This window comes from Tursiops truncatus, chromosome 13 (genome assembly GCF_011762595.2).
Source record: "Tursiops truncatus isolate mTurTru1 chromosome 13, mTurTru1.mat.Y, whole genome shotgun sequence".
In the NCBI taxonomy this organism is placed as follows: domain Eukaryota; kingdom Metazoa; phylum Chordata; class Mammalia; order Artiodactyla; family Delphinidae; genus Tursiops; species Tursiops truncatus.
Genome location: NC_047046.1, coordinates 77178005 through 77198893, shown reverse-complemented (window position 1 = coordinate 77198893; position 20889 = coordinate 77178005). Strand labels below are relative to the sequence as shown.

Here is a 20889-nt window from a genome sequence, read left to right as displayed (position 1 = left end):
TCTAACTCCCAGGCTGCACCACAGATTATTTAAGGCAGACTGTCTGGACATGTGGAGCCAAGGTCCTATACCATTTTCATCCACATTTGTTCTGGTCACAATTATTTACATATTAAGGCATATTATTTTATTAGATATTGCATTCCTTTCTTCATCGTGACATGAAAATGAAGACATCCTACGTTGTTTTGAAGTTATGGGTAAAGGCACGTCACAGAATGTTTGTTATAAAATGGCAGCACAGCCTCTGATAGTGCTGGAAACCTTTGACCTGTGGATCCTCCCCACTCCAGCATGTAAACAATCAAATGCAGCTGAATATCCAAGGTGACCTTTAGCATCTGTGGCAAAGACTTTTCAGCACAACAGTGAGTTCAGCGGCATGTTTCATTTATTTCCCTCCCACACTTGCAGAGTATGAGAAGCTATTCTCAATCTCTGTCTGAAGGAAGGTATCTATCAAGAACTCTTGTTCTCCTTTGTAAATGCCTCAGTCTCCCACTTTGAAGCTAATAAGGTATTGTTGTTTTAGAATTCTAAAATGTCATTAAAATTACATAACAGGGTAAGCAGTAATTTTCTAGAATATCCTGGAGGCTAATTTACATATAAATTAGCATTACATAAAAACATTATGTTTTTCATAAGACATAATGAAGAATATGATTAGAAATAAATGTAGAAAATTAAATTTAGGAAACCTGCTCTTAGCAAAAGTCATTTCCCTTCATTAAATTTCTTTTAGCCAATTCTACAACAGTGCCTCAACTCAAACATTCAGAAAACTCTACTTTGGGAACGACTAGAGTAGGGATAGTTGCTTTTTTTTTTAGTTAACGTGAAAAAAATGAGAGAAGATAGAGATGGCAGGGGGCGAAGAGGGAGAGGGAGGAAGACAGAACAATGTTAAATGTTATAAAATGTAATGTTTTATACCAACTGAATGGAGAGGACTCGGGGTAAATCTCTGACACTGAAATTCTTTCTAAGTCAGAGTTTAACCATTATACCCATCCGGTGAGCCAGAGGACTATTTACCTTTGCTGTGTGATGGCAATTCAAGAGAAGAACATGTATTTACCTCTTTGGAGGGGAATTAAACAACATCTAGAACTATACAAACTATGATACTAAATTTGGAATAAGTGCACAAGATATTCATTTTACTTACACTATCACTATAAATGCACCTCTTTCACAGATAAATGATTTGCACCGATTACAGTATTTCTCCATGATTTAAAGTTATTATTTTGATACCAGTTGCCTGGAAACATCAATAGGCCTAAAAATCTCCTGCTGAATATGGACACATGTTTCAGTGCTGTTAGCCATCTGGGAATGTGGAGTTCTTCATGGGAATTTTATTTCCCAAACTCTGCCAGTGTCTTACTGCTTTTTCACCTAGCCTAAGTACACCAAGCTCCAAGAAATTATTAACTATTTCATGTCCTGCAGGGAACAATTGACCTCAATCATTTTTAAACTGACAAATGACCTTCAATCATTTTAAACTTTAGTAGATTAAAGGAGGACAGAAGAAAATGGATCGCATAAGACAAAAAGTATGCATTCATGAAGACTGGTGGAAAGAACAGATATTTTAATAGAACGTTCTACATATTTTTCTCAGCTTTCTGGCACCAAACAGAAACCTAGGTGCAAAACTGGCATTTATCTGCAAAGGATCACCTTTGTTTTCTTATAACCACTTATGAAAGAAAATTATTGTCATTTTTATCATGTCTCAAAATTTGTAACATCGACCTAGAGGTATGAAAGGATGAATTCATTTTTCATGCATTTAAATGACAAACTAAAAAAAATTCTGTTTAAATCACCTAATAAATTCTATGATATGAAAACAAATATCACTCCCCCCAAAATAATACATTTATGTTCTGGTCCTGTAAGAGGGCTACAGGGGATACCGCCTTTCTGAATATCAGTATAACTCAGTATCATTTTCTTGTCTTTAACGGTATGCCAAAAAACACATTTAAGGGTTGAGCCCCATGTAGCCTCTTTCCTAGTGCACTTATCCTTGCTGGGACTGCCCTAGCTGGCTAGTTGAGTTGTCCATTCTCCCACACCCTTTTAGGGACTATCCTGATATATATATATATATATCCTTAAACATATGCACATATTTACTCATACATATATCCAAACACATACACCTGTACACACCATATCCATGCGCACATTCACACATTCCTTATCTTGGAGGGAGTTATGTGGCATTACAGGGATTTTTATATTTTAAAATATCCCATAACTATGTATATAAAGAAAGCTAAAAATATGTCTTTTCTTTATAGTACTTGGCTATTTTAAAATTAATTACAACACTTTTGGTTTTAGTCCAATACAGCAGATGTGGAAGATAAATTACTTACTCTTTGCTCTGAGGTTAAAAGCATCACAATAAAGCAGAAAAAAAGAGGTCATTTGTGAGTGACTGAGTGTGTGTATTGGGGAGAAAAAAGCGTGCTTAACTTTAAATGAACAAAATAACAGGAAGGGGGGTGGTGAACAGAACTGGTGTAGGGTTATCTCTGCATGAGCTCGAGGGCCTCTGTTTCCTTCCTTTCCACCGTCTTCAATACCCAGCCTCAAAAGTTTCTTCCTCATTAAAATGTCCTTCATAAAATCCAGGTAACTTTAATTACTCATTCTTTTTCTAGGTATGCTAAGAATTTGCTTACATAGTGTATGTTAGTTGATGGAGTTCAGGACCCACTACCTCAAAATATGGCAACTTAGCTTACTGAGTATTTTAAGCTGAAGAAGTCTGAGAAAATGGCAGAAGCAAGAAGGTTACTCTGACGTTCATAAAGCCTTTACGTGGCAGGTGCTCTCTATACCCTGCCAAAAGGAGCATCCTTATCTCTGAAGGCAAAGGCACACTGAGAAGGCTCTAAACAAGCAAGCCTTGCTATGTTTCCCCGTTTGCTACAATTACCTCGTGCTCTTTGACCTGCCGTATTTCTCCACTTGTCATCAAATCTAGCATAAACATACTAAGGTTCGACCATTTTTTTGAGTCTTCATTTCCTTAATGACAGTGCCTGTGTCACATAAAATTTACATGGATTAAATAAATATATATGCTTTTCTCCTGTTCATCTGTCTTTGTCAGTTTAATTTTCAGACCTAACCAGGGACCCTAAAGACTGCTGAAGAAAATTGTTCCCTTCTTAAATAGCGCACAAATATATATTAATGTTTTATGGTTTTTATCTCTTATCCTGGACTTTCTCTGATGTCCTCAATGAGGTCAACTTTATGATATGCAACAGGAAGATAAATCAGAATGCATCAAAATGCAGCTGAGGCATCAAAATACGAAAAATGATAGATAGTAAAGAAAATTGTGCGATAGAAACCTAAAGCTTGCACATCACCATAGTGTGGCTACAAATGAGTTTGTCAGGACTACAACTGAAAACAAGACTGTAAAAGAATCAGTAGAAACTATTTTGAGGAGGATTTCCTTTAAGAGAGCTGCTACTGTGTTGTAAGTTACAGGTATACTCCTCTGTCCATTTGTTTTGTCTTAGAAGAGTTGTGGGGTTTTTTGGGGAGAGGTGGGCAAAGTGCATGGTATTTTAACTTCCATCTAAGAAATAAAAAGACTAGCTTCTAATCTCATCCTATTTACTACTTACTTAGAATAACAGTTATATGCATCCACATGTAAAGTAACAGATGTTCAGAAATAAGTAAAATACATCAAGAAATCAACATGCCTGGTTTGATACAAAGCGCCTGTAAAGACTGAAAAACTAATGATAGTGACCGTCATTTAAAAATCTCTAACACCTTCCAGGTGGTTTTCATATTTCATGTCAGTCTTCATGTTAGATATTTATAAATAATAACACCTGCCATGAAATAAAGTATAAATTGAAAGGAAGTGAAGATAATAGTAGAATCTTGAAATCATTGGGTTCTCACTCCCTAGATTTCACCCCCTTGCTTATGTCAGCTATATTGATAGAATATGAAAATTCTCTGACCATATACATTTGCTCCTTTCTGCCCTTTGCCAAGTAACTTTTACCATTCCTCTGAGGAACAGCTATGTTTCAGGAATAATTTATTCACACTATTTCAGAGTCAAATGAATACCTTTCTTTGCTATATTCATTGAACTTTTGCACTTTCTATTGTCTTTTGAAGGGGTGACATCATCCTGGTGCACTTATATTGATTCGTAATTATGGAATTTAGTTTGCTTTCTTTAGAGTAGCTGTAGTTTATGAATTAAGGATGAAAAGGAAGCAGAAGCATAGTTCATAATTTCTCAGTTAGGGTTAAAAAGAAATAATGTATATTCTAAAATATTTTATATTCTAAATATTTTATATTTTAAATTCTAATATATATTTTATATTCTAAATAAATGTTTTATTTATAAAACAATAACATCTTTAAAAAGATAAACTATAACAGTGTCAACATATATTGATATTTCTTTAAATGGGTGTCACTATAAAGGCTGAAGTCTTCTTGGGAGGTGAAGATAGAGAAAGCTGAATATATTTACAGAGAAGCGAGAAAACTTCAGCTGTGCTGTTGCCATGGAATAAGTTGGCACTAATTAAATGACTATTCATTGGTAATGAATGCCAAACAGCATTAAACAGTTAGTAGAATATTTATCACATACTTAAGGACTAATTGTACCATATTAACAATCAATGGCACTATAAGAAACTAGATATATGATAATACATAATTGGTGTTAATTGAAAGCTCTTCTAGGAATGTGATTTTCTATTTCCTAATGGGACAGTAGCACAATATACACATAATTACTGAGTTTTTCTTTCCTGAACATCATGGTATGTATTTGGGTACAACTGATCTATCTAATTATAATTCTATTACCATCAAAAAGTGAATGGTACAAATTGTGTTCTTTCCATTCTTGCCTCTCTCTGGTAAAAGGAAACCTCATTTCATGACTAAAATTGCTTTCTATTTACAATAACATGATTATTCAATTCATATGAAACTTTATGAGACACCCAGCTTGAAGAAGGCTCTCTCCTCCCATGTATCTCTCAATTTTCTCTTTGGACAGAGTTGGAGTATGTGGTAAATACAACAGCAGAACAGGACCCATATTCAGTGAAAATTAGGACACTTCTCCCTCTCTGGAACCTGGTCCAAACACTTCCCCATTCTACATAGACAGATGAAATGCCTGTTACACCTGCTGCCTTAATACCATGAAAGGATTTTTTGATATGAAGGTAGAGGAAAGGAAGTAGATGATGTTTTGACACTAGGAGCTCTTAAGGTAGACTGACATATTGATCACAAATACGCATCCTCTCTGCCCTTTACAGTGTAACTTTGCAGTTTTTCTCACTGGTGGGGGAGTTCACTTTTCAGTCCCCTGACTTTGGGCTTGGTCAAAGGGATGTTGGCAGAAGTGATATAATGTAACCAAGACTGAAAATGTGCTCAACAGTAGGGCTTTCCCTCTCCTGTTTGTATCACTGCCACGTATGTAAAAATAAAGATGGCCACATGTTCTTTGATATTCTTCCAATCTGAAGAGGTCTGTATCCTCTCTCCTCAATCTTGAGAGTGTTCACTTAAATTTAAATATACTTACCTAGCAGTTCATACAACTCAATAACAAAAAGCAACAACCCAATCAAAAAATGGACAGAAGACCTAAACAGGCATTTCTCCAAAGAAGACATACAGATGGCCTATAGGCACATGAAAAGATTCTCAATGCTGCTAATTACTAGAGAAATGCAAATCAAAACTACAACGAGGTGTCACCTTATACCGGTCAGAATGGCCATCATTAAAAAGCCTGCAAATAACAAATGCTCGAGAGTGTGTGGAGAAAAGGGAACCCTCCTACGTTGTTGATGGGAAAGTAAAGTAGTGCACCCACTATGGAAAACAGTACGGACGTTCCTTAAAAAACTAAAAATAGTTTTGACATATGATCCAGCAATCCCACCCCTGAGCATATATCCAGATCAAACTCTAATTAAAAGAGATATACGCACCACAATGTTCATAGCAGCATTATTTACAATAGCCAAGACATGGAAGAAACGAAATGTCCATTGACAGATGAATGGATAAAGAAAAAGAAGATGTGGTATATATATATATACACACATATACACACACACAGTGGGATACTACTCAGCCATAATAAACAATGAAATAATGCCATTTGCAGCAACACAGATAGACCTAGAGGCTATCATACTAAGTGAAGTAAGTCAGGAAGAGAAAGACAAAAATCACATAATATTACTTATATGTGGAAGCTAAAATATGACACAAATGAACTTATTTACAAAACAGAAACAGATTCACAGACATAGAAAACAAATGTATGGTTACCAAAGGGGAAAGGGGGTGGGGGAGGGATAAATTAGGAGTTTTGGATTAGCAGATACAAACTACTATATATAAAATAGATAAAGAACAAAGGTCCTACTATATAGCACAGGGAACTATATTCAGTATCCTATGAACCAAAATGGAAAAGAATATGAAAAAGAATATATATATATATATATATATAACTGAATCACGTTGCTGTACACCAGAAACTAACACAACATTGTAAATCAAGTATACTTCAAAAAAAAATTGCCTAGCATAGAGTACATGAAGTTAATCTTTACTAGGAGTGTATAACAACTGAAGTGGTTAAGTTTGTATAGCAGATGTGATCTAGATGTTTATCCCCCATTAATATCCATTCTCCCCTTCTTCTAAAGTAAGAGAAACCTAGATTTTTAGTTACACATATGTATTCTCTGAAAACAGCTACAATTCCCAGGGCTCCCTTGAATACAAATAGCTGTGGCCAGATGGCTAAGTACTAAAATGTAGGATATGAAAGAACTGGAATGTGCAAATTCCCAGGAATGTGCTTTTAGGCAAGGGCTGGCCTTTCTGATACCATTTTCTCCTTCCTACTGATCTGGATGTGATCATCAAAGCTGGCAGGTGAAGAATCCATCTAGAACCATGGGTTGATTTGGGGAATGAAAATACAGCAAAGGAGTCTGGGTTGAGACACCATGGAGCAAGAGACAGTTCTAGACTGCCTGCCCTTGAACGGTAGGTCAGAGGAAATACAAACAAGCAGACAAGAAAACCACCACCTTCCAAAACTCTCTCTTCTTTAAACCACTGTTAAAAACTAGTCCGAGACTAATTTTAACCAATACAGGACTATCTAAATTGAAATATCTAAGCAAATACTTTTTTTTCCTAGGCATTATCTTATTTAGTCCTCACAATAATCTACAAGGAACATAACATTATCATCTACCTTTTATATTAGATAAACTCGAGGCTAAGAGAATATACGTAGCTCACCCTAAATCATACTGTGAAACCCAGATTATCTCATGACAAAGCCTGTGCTTCCAACTTCTATGTCACCGAGCTCACCTAACTGTCATCATGTGCTGAGCTTTGCAATAATTGCTTGGGACACTGGGATTAATTAAAACAAAAACAAAACAAAAAAGCAAACAGGTCATTACCTACGCTCCAGCATTACATATTCCTCCATACATTTAAGAAATGTGGTATTTTAGAATATTATTTACTGGGTTCTTCCTTAGGGACTATGGTTATAAATTTCTTCCTAGGTGCTGAATTCAACGTTAAATTGAGTAATCTTTATGACTATCGACCACTCATCGAAGCAGAGGTTTGCTTTCCAAATCTACTAATACTTGTTACACTATATACAACACTACAACATACGAAATGCTGATTTTGAGGAGTTATAAAAGCTGTGACTCTGTATTACAAGTTTTAAAACATAGCACAATTAGTTTCTTCTAAAACCTGATCAGTGATTTTGATAATTTGGTAGATACTTACTTCCCTGTGATAGTGGCATAGTCAGAAATCTTTGAAATGTGTTGATCATCTAATTCAAATTCTTACCATGTTTGATATTTTCTTTGATCATTTTGATGGAATTTCTCACTTGAATGAAAGAAACTGAAGAGATGGAAAGGAAAATGGCTGCGAGAGCTTCAGAAGCACCTGTCCAAAAAGAAAAAAAAAAATGACATGACTTTTAAAAATGACTATCACAGAACAAGGAGGTAACTACATTATTGAGATTGTAGGAAATAAGAACACATCACCTCTTTTTCTTATTTGTCATGTTTATGTTTATAAAAGAGTAGTCAAAAGAAAATGATAAATAATAACTAGCATTTTATGGAAGGTTACAATTTAGAAAATATCTTCATGCACATCAACAATAATTACCAAGGATACTTTCATTTTAAAGTTAGGGAAATTCAGGTCCCAAGAGAAGTTAGGTGACTTTCAAAGTCAAATAAAAAGTGACAACAGGGCTTCCCTGGTGGCGCAGTGGTTGGGAGTCCGCCTGCCGATGCAGGGGACGCGGGTTCGTGCCCCGGTCCGGGAGGATCCCGCATGCCGCGGAGCCTGCGCATCCGGAGCCTGTGCTCCGCAACGGGAGAGGCCACAGCAGTGAGAGGCCACAGCAGTGAGAGGCCCGCATACCGCAAAAAAAAAAAAAAAAAAAGTGACAACAGAACTTAGATGTAAGCCTGGGCCTTTGACCTCAAAGTCTGGACAACAGGTAGGTGTTTGCACCACCATCGCCAAGTTGTGTCCTAAGTTAAGATCTAGCAAGTCTAGGTTTCTAGTCCACGAGCCCTTTCCCCCAAATAATTAACTCACAAGTGTCTATTATGGTTATGGTGAATATTTCAAAATAATTTTCATGAAATAATTTATGTTGAGAAAATGTGATTTCAGTCTCAAGGACTACATATATCAAAACGTAAAACAGTGGAATTCATACATGTTTACTGAGTGATAAAATGTTTGTCTTCCAAATCTTTAGAATAATTAGATTGTTTATTTTGGTTTGGAAATTATGAGGTTTAACAAATTTCTCAAAGCTTAAGGATGGTCAAGCACTCTTATATATGAAAAACATTATAGAATTACAGATCTTATAGATCCTGCATGGTTTTAATCCTTTATTTTTCAAAATAGTAAATTAACAATATTGATAACTAATCACTGAGTTTTACTATGCACAGTTATTCTGCATGCATTGTTTCACAAGTCATAAGAAGCTGATTTACAAATTTTACAGTTGCATTCTTTTTCTATTGTTTAACAAATTGTCACAAACCTAGCGGCTTAATACAACACATACTTGTCATCTCATAGTTTCTGTTGGGTCAGGAGTTGGGATGAGGCTTGGCTGAATCCTCTAGGGTCTCCCCTGGCTGCAATCAAGATGCCATCCAGCTGTGTTTCTTCCTGGGATAGGGGTCCTCTTCCAAGCTCACGTGATTGTTGGCAGAATTCATTCGCTTGCAGCTCTATGACTGAGGTCCTGTTTTCTTGCTGGCTGGCATGCACGGACGACTCAGCTTCTAAAGCTGCCCTTCTCCCTCAGTTCTTCACCACGTGACTCACTCACAGGTCCTCTCACAACATGGCACCTAAGGTCTTCAAGGCCAGCAAGAGAATCTGTCTGGTCTGCTGAGATGGAGTCTCACATGATGTAACATAATGTGGGAGTGACACCCCACCACCTTTGCAACATTCTATTGAGTAGAAGCAAATCACAGATTCCACCCACACTCAAAGGGAAGGTATTGTACTCAGGTATGACTCACTAGGGTGCACCTTAGTGTGTATCTGCCGCCATACATGAGAAAGAAAAGTAAAAAATGGTGAACTTGGATTCCCTTCCAGATTTTCAGCCCTCAAGTTCTATGTTCTACCTATTAAACCATACTTTTGATTTAATCTCCTGTTCTCTTTCCCAGGGCAGTTTTTGAATGGGTCCATAAAATAAAATGAGCAGACAACTTCACATTTGCATTCTTGTAAATAGCTTGACTTTTATTCGATTCAAATTATTGCTCCCTGGAGACTTCCCAGTCTTGATTAGAATTTGGCTTCTAACACCAGACAGGAGTGCCCTGTACACAGATGGGGGTGGTGCTGGGGGAGCAGATGTGAGAATAAGAGCTTGGGACATCTCACCTGCTTTCGTTTATCTTCTCCCCCAGGCCTGCTAAAGACTGTTCACAACAGAATGGCTGGAAAAAATTTACTGTTAGGTACCCTCATTATAATCCTGGGAATGTCTATGTGCAAACCTAGCACTGTATCTACCTTAAGTAATAGCTTTATTTTAAATGAGTGTTACAAGATATAGAGAGAAAAAAATTAGCAATGAAGGTTGTAAGTTGGAACTAAATTCCACCGGGAGCAGCCTGTTATTGAGGAAGTTATGTACAGATATCCTGGACAAGCCATCTTCAAAGCTACGAGGAAATGCCAAAAATCCTGCCAATGTCTATTTTTCTTCTCTCCAGGGCACAGGTTAGATAACCTATTACATAGTTCCTATTTCTAATGAATTTAACAACAGAAACACAAGATGATCATAAAAAGATACTAAACTTTTCAGTGAAACTTTTCCTTGAGAGTTCCAGGTAAGGACATTGTTTAATTTCAATATTTTTCTGATTAGATGATACCTTGTACGCAGGCCTCTCACTGTTGTGGCCTCTCCCATTGCGGAGCACAGGCTCCGGATGCGCAGGCTCAGTGGCCACGGCTCACGGGCCTACCCGCTCCGCGGCATGTGGGATCTTCCCAGAGCGGGGCACGAACCCATGTCCCCTGCATCGACAGGCAGACTCTCAACCACTGCGCCACCAGGGAAGCCCTAGATGATATCTTTCTTAATGAACATATCTATTGCTATTGTATTGATTTTCTATTGCTACTGTAACACATTACCATAACTTAGTGGCTTAAAACATTAGACATTTATTCTCTTACAGTCCTAGAGGCCAGGTGACTGAAAAGAGTCTTTGGGGGCTAAAATCGCAGTGGTGACAGGGCTGGCTCCTTCTGGAGGCTCCAGGGGAATATCTATTCTCTCTCAGCTTCTGGCGGCTGCCCATTCCTTGGCTCAAAGCCACATCAAATTTTACTTCCATGGTCAAACTGACTCCTCTTCTGTAGTCGATTTCCTTCTGCTTGACTCTTATAAGGACTCTTATGATCATATATGGACCCACACGGATAATCAAGAAGAATCTGTTCATCTCAACACTGTTAACTTAATTGCATCTCCAAATTTCCTTTTTCCAAATAAGGTAGCATTCACAGGTTCCAGGGATTAGGATGTGGATTTTTTAGGGGGGTGGGGAGTGGGAGATGTTATTAAAGCCTACTGTAGTTATGTACCCAGGAACCTACAGGGTTCAAGATTCATGTATATCAGAATAAAATTTAAATAAACTCCGTATTTCCCTATTGGATGGATTTTCAGTCAGGTGAAGAGAATTTGACATCCCGGTGAAAGCCAAATATTTGTAATTATACAAGCACTTGTTTTTACTTTTTAAATTCATTTTTAGATTTTTGGGATGTCATCCCTAAAAACAGGAACTCAAATATACAACCTCCTTGATCACAATAATCCATATGAAGAATTGTAACTGTGTTGGTTTTTGCCTCCATCTATGAAAAAATGTTATTATTTATATATTAATTTTTTTACTTAATTTTAATGATTGGACATTATGTATACATATATTTCAGGATCCATGATTTTGTTCTAATATTTTTATTGCATTTCCAAGCCTTACTGGTTTTTTATAATTTCATCTTATGTTTATTTTTCTTCTTTAGATGTTTGTATCAGCTTATTTATATATATATTCCTTACTGAATATATAGAAAAACAGCACAGAGCACAGTCACTATTACTGGCACGTTTGTTCATAGAGTTTCAACTCTGTCTCTGCAACTCAGAAGGGACGTTTATTTACAACAGATATTTCTGAAAGACATCAAATGAGTTTTTCACCACTTGTTCTGGACCTATCACTATAGGAAAATATAAAAATGTATTACCACCATAGTTTATTCTTTCAGCCTAGTGCATGTGACATGTTTATAGAGCAATGAGCTCTTGTTTGGAAGCATTAGTACAGAACTGTTTCTGTGGAAAAGAGGGAGACAGATAATGCGAATTGGGAACTTCACTGATACAGGAGTCAAAACACGGGTTCACATCCCGATTTCAACATTAATTAGTTTTGTGACCTTGTAAATCATTTAGTTTTTCTAGATCTCACTTCTCTGATCTACAAATTAAATGGGCGTAAATAAACTATCTTCAACATTTTCGTGATATTGAAGTATGTGACTTTGGCCACTGCTAGTTACTGTCGCAATTGCTTTTTACTGTACCTTTGTTATATACCACAAAGCTATAAATTGTTTAGTGACACTGGGTGATTGCTTAAAGATGTGGTAAACCATTGAGAGTTGGGAAGTATAAAGCCATCCAAAATCAAACCACTCCTTCTTTCCTTGCTTTTGCTTAGAATCAACTAAAAGTGAACAAGGAAATAAAAGTAGCCTTGCTTTGGGTTTCCCTGGTGGCGCAGTGGTTTAGAGTCCGCCTGCCGATGCAGGGGACATGGGTTCGTGCCCCGCTCCGAGAGGATCCCACATGCCGCGGAGCGGCTGGGCCCATGAGCCATGGCTGCTGAGCCTGTGCGTCCGGAGCCTGTGCTCCGCAATGGGAGAGGCCACAACAGTAAGAGGCCCGTGTACCGCAAAAGAAAACAAAAAAAACAAAAAAAACTAGCCTTGCTTTGATTTGTTATGGGCTGAGGTAGGTTCTTATTTTTCCCAAGCCAAATCCTTGCTCCTAATTCTATATTTGTTACAAGAAGAAACACTGGAGCAACTGGATTCATTTTTTATTTTAAATCACTGTGGGCCCCAAATTTCAGATGAACCACAGTATTTAAATTCAGCCTTCACTGACGGTACCACAGAAATGTTTTCAAAATGCCAACCGAGCCTGGAAACACATTGCATCTGTAATTAAGCAGCTGAGTGCTGAGATTCTTTTATCTCCTCTTCTTGTATAAGTATTCTTTAAGAATACTGTCACTATCCACTGTAATGGACACTTTGAAGTAGAATGGAGGAGACACACCGCTGAAAACACTAGATACACATTCTGCTTGGAATCTAGACGTGCAACAAGGAGAAAGATTCCTTATATATAAAACCCTTGATCCCACCCTCCGCCGAGGATCTCTGACAGGGAGAACGCAATGGGATTAATTGCCGCAAAAAAACAGAGGCAGGTTTCTGACCTCCCCGTTCAGAGGCTGAGGTGACAGCTTCCTTTTGCCTCCTCCTTAAGTAAGCAGTGATTAAACCCTCAAGGTGCCAGGCTTAGACATTATTATATCAAGACTTCCGTTCTGGGTGGCAGTGTCTTTTTGCCTTTCCTCTTGCTCCTTGTTCTTTTCTCTTTTTTTCACTCTCCAGAGAAAGTGATCAAGAGGCAGCTTTCCCTTGAACTACACTCTCTGTAGTTCCCTGATCTTTAGTAGGGTTTCAGACCTGTACTTGCAGTTCCTTATGCTCTGCTTTGACTTTGCAGACTCCGAGGATAAGCTGCTTCAGTTAGCGCTGAATACAGAGGTGAAGCCCACATTACAATCTGACTTAAAAGACAAAAGACACAGCTTTGGTAAGGAAGTTCCACTGTACACGGGAGAGTGCTTTATGATGATGATTATAACAAAACTGATTACTTAAAGATAACTATAAATTTCATAAAGTTGTTTCACAGATATTATCAACCCTGGTCCCCCCAAAGCCTCAGGAAGGTAGACACAGTAGTTTTTATCCTTATTTTACACAGGTGAAAACCAAACCTAAGGAGATTAAGTGAATTCCCCAGGGCATCACTGTTAGGAAGCATCAGAATTGAGATGAAAATCCAGAAGATCTTGTTCCAATTATTTATCCATTACACTCATCGCTTTATCTTCTGTATGCTGTCTCAACTAGCATGTGTTTCCAGGTTGCTACTAGTTTTAATTTCATCTACAAAGGAAGAGAGTTCAGGCAGACCTCAGAGATACTGCAGGTTCAGTTACAGACCACAGCAATAGAGCAAATATTGCAATAAAATGAGTCACATGATTTTTTTTTGGTTTCACAGTGCATTTAAAATTTATATTTATACTCTACTGTAGTCTATTAAGTGAGCAAGAGTTATATCTAAAAAAACCAATATGCATACCTTAATTAAAAATTAATTGCTAAAAATTACTAACCATCATCTGAGCCTTCAGCAGTTCGTAGTCTTTTTTTTGGTGGAGGGTCTTGCCTCAATGTTGATGGATGTTTACTGCTCAGGTTATTGGATGCTGAAGGTTGGGATGGCCATGGCAATTTCTTAAAATAAGACAACAGTGAAGTTTGCAGCATTGACTGACTCTTCCTTTCACAAATGAATTATCTGTAACATGCAAAGTGTTTGACTGTTTAATAGCATTTTACCCACAGTAGAACTTCTTTCAAAATTGGAGTCAATCCTCTCAAACCCTGCCACTGCTTTATTAATTAAGTTGATGTAGTATTCTAAACCCTTTGTTGTCATTTCAACAATCTTCACAGCATCTTCAGCAGGAGTAGTTTCCATTTCAAGAAGCCACTTTCTTTCCTCATCCATAAGAAGCAACTCCTCAACCATTGAAGTTTTATCATGAGATCACAGCAATTCAGTCACATCTTCAGGCTCCACTTCTAATTCTAGTTCTCTTGCTACCTCCACCACATCTGCAGTTCCTTCCTCCACTGAAGACTTGAACGCTTCAAAGTCATCCACGAGGGTTGGAATCAACTTCTTTCAAACTCCTGTTAATGTTGATGTTTTGACCTCTTCCCGTGAGTCACGAACATTCTTAATGGCATCTAGAATAATTTCCACAGGGTTTTCAATCGACTTTGCCCAGATCCATCAGAGGAATCACTATCTATGGAAGCTATAGCCTTTCAAAATGTATTTCTTAAATAATGACTTGAAAGTGGAAATTACTCGTTGGCTGCAGAGTGTATCAACATGTTGTGTTAGCAGGTATGCAAACAACGTTGATCTTGTTGTACATCTGTTAAAGCTCTTGGGTGACCAGGTGCATTGTCAATAGGCAGTAATATTGTAAAGGGAATCTTTCTGTTCTGAGCAGTAGGCCTCAACAGTGGGCTTCAAATATCCAGTAAACCATGTTGTAAACATCTGGGCTTTGTTGTTCCATTTACAGAGCACAGGCAGAGTAGATTTAGCATGCTTCTTAAGGACCCTAGGATTTTCAGAATGGTAAATGAGCATTGGCTTAAAGTCACCAGCTGCATTAGTCCCTAATGAGACAGTCAGTCTTATCTTTAAATATCTGAAGCCAGGCATTGACTTCTCTTTAGCTATGGAAGTCCCAGATGGCAACTTCCAAACTAAGGCTGTTTTGTCTGCACTGAAAATCTGTTGTTTACTGTAGCCATTTTTATTACTTTAGCCAGATCTTCTGGAGAACTTGCTGCAGCTCCTACATCAGCACTTGCACCTGTGGAGATGACTTCTTTCCTTAAACCTCATGAACTAACCTCTGCTAGCTCGACTTTTCTTCTGCAGCTTCCTCATCTCTGTTGGCTTTCATAGATTGAAAAACAGTTTGGAACTTCCTCTGGATTAGGCTTTGGTTTAAGGGAATCTTGGCTGCTTTTATCTTCTATCCAGACCACTAAAACGTTCTCTGTATCAGCAATCGGGCTGTTTCACTTTCTTATTATTCATGTGTTTACTGGAGTAGCACTTATAATTTCCTTCAAGAACTTTTCCTTTGTGTTCACAACTTGGCAAACTGGCACAAAAGGCCTAGTTTTTAGCCTGCCTCAGCTTTTGACATGCCTTCCTCACTAAACTTAATCATTTCTGGCCTTTGACTTAAACTGAAAGATGTGTGACCCTTCCTTTCACTTGAACACTTAGAGGTCTTTGTAAGGCTATTAATTGGCCTAATTTCAATGTTGTTGTGATTCATGAAAGAGATGAGGAACACCCAGCTGGTGGAGGAGTCAGAACACACAACATTTATGGATTAAGTTTGCCGTCTTATATGGGCATGGCTTGTGGTACCCCCAAAACAACTATAAGAGTAACGTCAAAGATCACTGATCACAGATCACCATAACAAATATAATAATACTGAAAAGTGTGAAAAGTGAGAATTACCAAATGTGACACATGCACAAAGTAGCAAATGACATTGGAAAAATGATGCCAATAGACTTGCTGGATACAGGGTTGCCACAAACCTGCAATTTGTAAAAAATACAATTTCTATGAAGTTCAATAAAGCGAAGCACAATGAAACTAGGTGTTGTTTCAGGAGTGTTGTTTCTTTCATTCTACTTGAGACACTTATTTAGTGTACTTTGCTACCAATCTACAAGATTTGACAACTGTTGATTGGGCGTTTTGGTCACTAAGTATATGGCTGTTTATCTACGAGATGCAGCAGATAAATTCAGAACAGGTGCTCGTGGGACTCCACAAACATGTGGTTCTATTAGGTAAGGACACAAAAAGACAGTACTAGTTGGAAGACTTCCTGGGTCTTTTCTAATGCCAATCAGGTAATAGGATTCAACTATATTCCACATTTGTTTCTTTATTTCTCACTAAATTAACTTTCTGTTTTTTTTCATAGTGTGTGCTTCACACTACTTTGGTTAGACCATAATTGGAAATTAACAACCTCTCTTGATCTTTCTACATAATGACTTCTCAATTTAAATACCTACTGTCAACTGATGAGTTCTTTCTGCAATTTTGGTCAAAAATTCTCAAAAAAGAATCTGGCACAGGTTCTAGATTCATTCATTCATTCATTCATTTCTCTGAACACAGAGAAAGGTTGCTGTGCTCCAGGTACTGTTTCACGTGTTAGGGTTAGAGCAGTAAACACAACAGACATATTCTCTGTGGTCGCAGTCTTGTATTTTTGTATTTTAGTAGTGTAAGTTGCTTTCTAACTCAAGCCTAATGAGAAGGTGCAGACAAAGAAGAAGAAGAAGAGGAAGGCGAAAGAGGGGAAGAAGAAGGGGAGGAGGAGGGGGGAGGGGGGAGAAGGAGAAAAGGAGAAGAAAGACGAAAGAAGAAGGAGGAAAAAAGAAAACACTAGAGTGTTGAGCTATAGAAGCTAAGGGAAGGGTCTGTGTCTTTTTTTAGCTCCCAACACTTTTCAAGCTGCTAGGTTTGGAACTGGCAAAACATATGGAAGAAAATATGTAGGGATCAAGGGTGGTATTCTATTAGAATGAGTTATGTATAATGGAAGTGAATGGATCAATTTTTGAAGGTTCTGTGTTTTTATTGATTGGAACTGTGTACAGCTGTAATCTTTCCATCATATATATGATATGCATCAACCAAATAATATACATATAATATAAATGGAAATGAATGACCCACTATTGATCAGGCATACTCTGGTAGTTACAGAGTATTATTTTATTCTTTCCTTGATAATTTTAAGTTTGGCAGAACTTCAGTCCTTTATTTAAGCTGGTGCATATCTAACTATCCCACTGAAATTAATTCAGTAAATGGAAAAAAATATTTATACAAACTTGAAGGAACATGCTAGGTTTATTAGAAGAGTGACAAGAACAGAATTCATAATTACATTTTAAAATGTTAATCTGGCTGGATTTTGTGGGTTAGATTGATAAGGGGCAATGCTTACGCCAGGAATGCGCTAAGGACGCTGGCAAAGAAATGCAAGCAATTAATAACTGTTGCCTAGATAGTTTGCTGGCAAGAAAATTGAAGGAACAAAAGCAAAATAGGTGCTTATTTAGGAAGCAGATTCTACAGGGCTGGGACCACATGGAGAGGGAGAATTCAGCATAACTCGCAAATTTTTCTCTGGATCTCCTTTCGGCTGGGTCACAGTGTTTTCAGACTTGCACTGCAATCTGAGATGCTTCCGATTCATGCCTCTTTCCTTCCTTCTCTCCCTATACAGGTGTCAGAGCTACATCATCAGTACATGATGGCAGTGATTCTCATGCAAGTGCTCACAGATCACATTTGGAAAAGATGAACTGTTCTACAATAAAGGTCTGTACATGGGTTGAAGGTCTCCTATATACCCCATTGTTTTTTTCTACCTCTGCCATTCTGGCTTGTCTTTTAGCATATACATAACAGATTTACCTAAGTGAATTGCATCTGTCATCCTGTTTATCTGAAGGATAACAAGACCCAACAGGGAACACTTCGTCACTCCCATTCCAACACCGATTAAGCAATTCTGGACTGAATCAGGTTTATTTTCCAGATATAGACTTGTAAATTTAGGGTGAATCCTAATAGCATAAATGTGTTCAACCTCAAATATGAGTTTTAAAAATATTGTAGAAATATTGGAGGAATGTTATATTTGACAACTAAGACATATGTTTCTCATATATAGTTGCTGGAAAGATGCACACGTTGGTATATAAATAAATATGAATATATACATATAGTTATATAACTTCACACACACTATATTGCTAAGGAATAAACTATTTTACATAGAGAACTTTATAAATAACTAAAGTTTACCCCAAGTGACATTTTATTATTTTAAGTCTTTATTCATAACCTTAGGTAAATTATAAGACTCACATTGCTTCAGCTTTTCACCTGCAAAATGAGGATTTATAGTCTCAGATAATCTCTCACCTCCTTCCCTGGTTTAATTTTCTATGGTTTTATGATGTCTTTTAAAAAATGGATTATAAACTTTATGTAAACAGAAGACATCAAAGACGGTTTCATATTTTTGGTTTGTTGTAGATTCAGGGTCAACAGTAGGAAAACTCACCATATTGCTTCAATTTTTTATAACTTTTCTGTCATATTTTTTTGATACCTGACTGTCAAATTGACATTTCTGATCTATCCCTGGGCTGCGCTTTTCCAGGTGTCATCATTCTCAAGCTGTTTGTGCTCAACTGTTTCTTACTTGCTGTGGATTGTGAAAAATATAGCCCAAACTGCAAACAATGTGTTAAATTATCTATAGTCAATAAGATTCTGAGTGAAGACAGAAAACAATAGCATAGCTCTATAGGTGGGCCTAACAAGAGCTATTTTAGGTGATTGACATCTTTTCTCACATTTGACTCTGTTACAGAGAAATGAAGTTTCTGGAAAACAAGCCACTGGATAAGTGGCATAGCACTGGACACTGACCTTTTCAGAGAATGTATAGCATGTAAATTAGTGCCTTGGCATTTTATGCATGTTGCAGCATCTGATAGAAAAGATGGACAGAACTTAAATTAGCCTGGTTTTACACTTCATACAAATAATGTACTAGATTCTTATTTTTCAGTTAAGTGTGCTTATTAATAGTACTATTTCTTCCATTTAGGAAGTATTTCTGCCTTCAAAGTGACTACACTAAAATCTAGAACCATGTGAAACAGAGAAATATTTTACCCTTTACAAAGTATAAAGTAGAGGCAAAATGAAGAAAGTGATTTGCCCCAAATCACAGAAAGGTTGATGGATCCAAAATCACAAACTGAGGACTTTTGATTCTCAGCTACTGCTACCTACGTTGATTAACATTAGTTTCCTATTGTCAACCTGAGTTTGTGAACTTTAGAATACATGAATTTCCACCATTTAACCTCATTTATATAGATTACAAATAGCATTTGAAAAACATACTCAAAAAAGTCTAGTTTGCATAATTTGAGAACATTAAACAGATATTTTTTTCTTAATGGTGTATTAAAAGATGCTAATCATATTGGACACAGCTAGTTAACAAGACAAGTGGTAGAAACTAACTTTTATGTAGTATTTTAGCCCTAATGTCTATCAATCACTAATCAATACTTAAACTTAATTCTACTGTGCATCCATTATGCACAGTAATTAAATGAATTTTCAAAGCTAAATAAAATGGGAATCCATTTTCACGAAGCCTAGTCATGTATCCATGTAAATCCATTTGTAAGCAAAAAGCTTTCATTAACAGATTTAGATTGCTATGTTACCGCTTCAGCTGCCAATACAATAAAACAAAAAGTACAGAGCTACTCGCAATATCTAATTATGTTATGGAAAATTAAAACATCAGGAAATCGCTGTCACCTAAAACAAACAGTTATTTACTTTGTTTGAGAATGGCAGTGCGTGCATAAATATGAAATAGATGTGGAGGCTTTTCAGTAAGTAAAGGCATGCGCGTGTTAGCATGCACAAAATTCTTTATCCCTTTAAGCTGTGGATGAGGCATATAAAACATGTTAAATGAGTGTTTTCCTATTAATGAACTGTTACAGAGTTTTTTAAAAAACTCTCATGGGCAATTCATAATCAGTGAACGGTTATAACCTTTCCTTTTTCTTGGCTTCTTACATATATCACTAAGTATGCAAAGTGCTGCATAAAAGAAAATCAATAAATGCAATGCTTAGATGATGAATGTTTACCATTTACCCTTTCATTGCTACTGTGTGATAATAAAAACTGCACCTAAAAAAGAAAACTGAGGATACAAACATTGAATAGCTACCTGCCCCCAACTAAATATTTTCCCTGTAGTAAAATCAGAACACTTTCATTGTTAGCATTTTACCTCATTGCACATAAATTGAAGATTTTATATAACTCATCTATCCCATTCAAAAGGAAAATCCAGAGAGTTTAGGGAAAACTTGGAATAAACTTCATTACACAGTTGGGCAAGTCAGTTTTGCATTCAACAAAAGCAACAGTAAATATGAATGAATACAGTTGGGTTATCTATAACTCTGTCTCCAAAAACATTTTTTTAAGGATGAAATATCTCAAAAGTTAAATTACTCAGTGTCACAATACTTTATGTGAAACAGCTGCAGAAAGTTTCACATCTTTTTGAAAGGTAGGACAATATCATCGGCATTTGCAATGTGTCAAGGAGTTTTCAT

At 36.9% G+C, this 20889-nt stretch overlaps 2 pseudogenes; one reads left to right on the top strand and one right to left on the bottom strand.

The window, feature by feature from the left end:
* The window catches only part of LOC101334140 (tyrosine--tRNA ligase, mitochondrial pseudogene), a 307010-nt pseudogene that overhangs the window by 92232 nt on the left and 193889 nt on the right, over window positions 1–20889 (bottom strand).
* The window catches only part of LOC101333849 (serine/threonine-protein phosphatase 2A 56 kDa regulatory subunit gamma isoform-like), a 146636-nt pseudogene that overhangs the window by 18022 nt on the left and 107725 nt on the right, over window positions 1–20889 (top strand).